Consider the following 1,723-nt stretch of genomic DNA (forward strand, 5'->3'; position numbering starts at 1 on the left):
GTGGTCTATAGAATCAGTGTTTGTTTTGTAATAATATTTTTAATATTTTTTTAAAGTATAATAATTCTTAATTAAGTGTAATTATAATAGTCTTAATTAGAGTCAGTGTTTTCCGTAAATTATTAAACAGATGTGTTAATAGTTTATTTTTTTTTTCTTTTTTTTAATATAAAAGTATTCATTTGTATATATATATAATATGTATATATATATATAATAGAGTCAGTGCTAATTTCAAGATGATCATCCATTATATAAAGAGGTAATTTTTTTCATATATTTTTCTACTTCCTTTATTTTATTAATTACATTATAAGTTATTAATCAAAAAATAAATTATTAATTATTATAATTAATCAAGGCAATCAATATTCAAAAAATTAAAATTTTTATTCTTTTATTAAAATAGATATAATATTTTATATTTTGTTACAGATTTCTACCAATTTTCTTGACTTTTTCTTTGGCCAGAATCAATGATAACGTTCTTCGCATCGAATGGTGAGTCGCATGCATTTTTATTCCTCTGGTCACTCAATCATGTCGTAGGATGAAAGATCCGAATCGACACGAGTGATTGGTTGTACTACGTAGATTTTTTTCATGAGCACAATGACCGCGAATATTTATTATATTTGCGAGTAGTAACATTTCCATCTTTTGCATTTTATTTATTAGTTCAGGCTAGGTCTTCTTGTACATCATATTTCTGAATATTAATAATTTTTTTTAATAATAATATAATATGAATATAATATTAATATTAATATTAATAATTAGTTTGAATATTAGTATTTTTGAAAAAATTTGCTATAATTTAGCATAAATTCTAAATAAAATTAATGTCTAAAATTAAAAAATTGTATATACAATATATTTAGTATGAATATATTTATAAAAATTAAGTATCTATATAAAAATTTGTATAAATAATAAATAATAGATAATATTAATTAAATAGTAGAAAAATTGCATATCTTCTGACTATTCCAATTATTATAAAATGAGAATACTTACATATTATTAATGAAATAATGAAATTATTTTTAATTTTATTTCATGATAATATTTTAAGAATTTAGTTATTTGAATTTTAATATAATAAATATATTAAAATTTTATTTCTTTCATCTAAAAATGTAATAAATTTTAAGTACAAGAAGACATTTCGCGACAGATAGATCTCAGTATCAAAGCAATAAGTTTTGAATATCAATTTTTTATTTTTTTAAAAATATGCTTTGATGAAAAGATCGTCTGAGGTTATTTCTTTTAATATATCATTTAATATATCATTATTTTTGTCAATTACTTTTATTTATTGAATTTTATTATCAATATCTTTTTTAATAAATAAATTTCATTTTTATTATCAATATTTTTCTTTCTTTTTTATTAAAATTTTCAAATACTTTTTTAAATTTATAATATATTATAATATAATATATTTATTAATGTTTGAAATAAAATAAATCATAGTCCGTTAAATATAAAATATACTAATATTTTTTTAGCTCAGGATTTTCAGGTTTAACCCTTTCCATGCTTATTGCCAGGATCTCATTCACGTGCCCAGGTGCTACTTGAATGAGAGAAAGGCGATAGGCACGATGAACATAATTTTTAAGTTTATAATAATTTTCTTAGCGACTGACGATGTGTTAGTGTATCGTGCACGACGTATTTTCCACATTATGTGTGTGTGTGGTTAGGCTGTGGAATT

Source organism: Apis dorsata, unplaced genomic scaffold (assembly GCF_000469605.1).
Source record: "Apis dorsata unplaced genomic scaffold, Apis dorsata 1.3 scaffold_50, whole genome shotgun sequence".
Taxonomy (NCBI): Eukaryota; Metazoa; Arthropoda; class Insecta; order Hymenoptera; family Apidae; genus Apis; species Apis dorsata.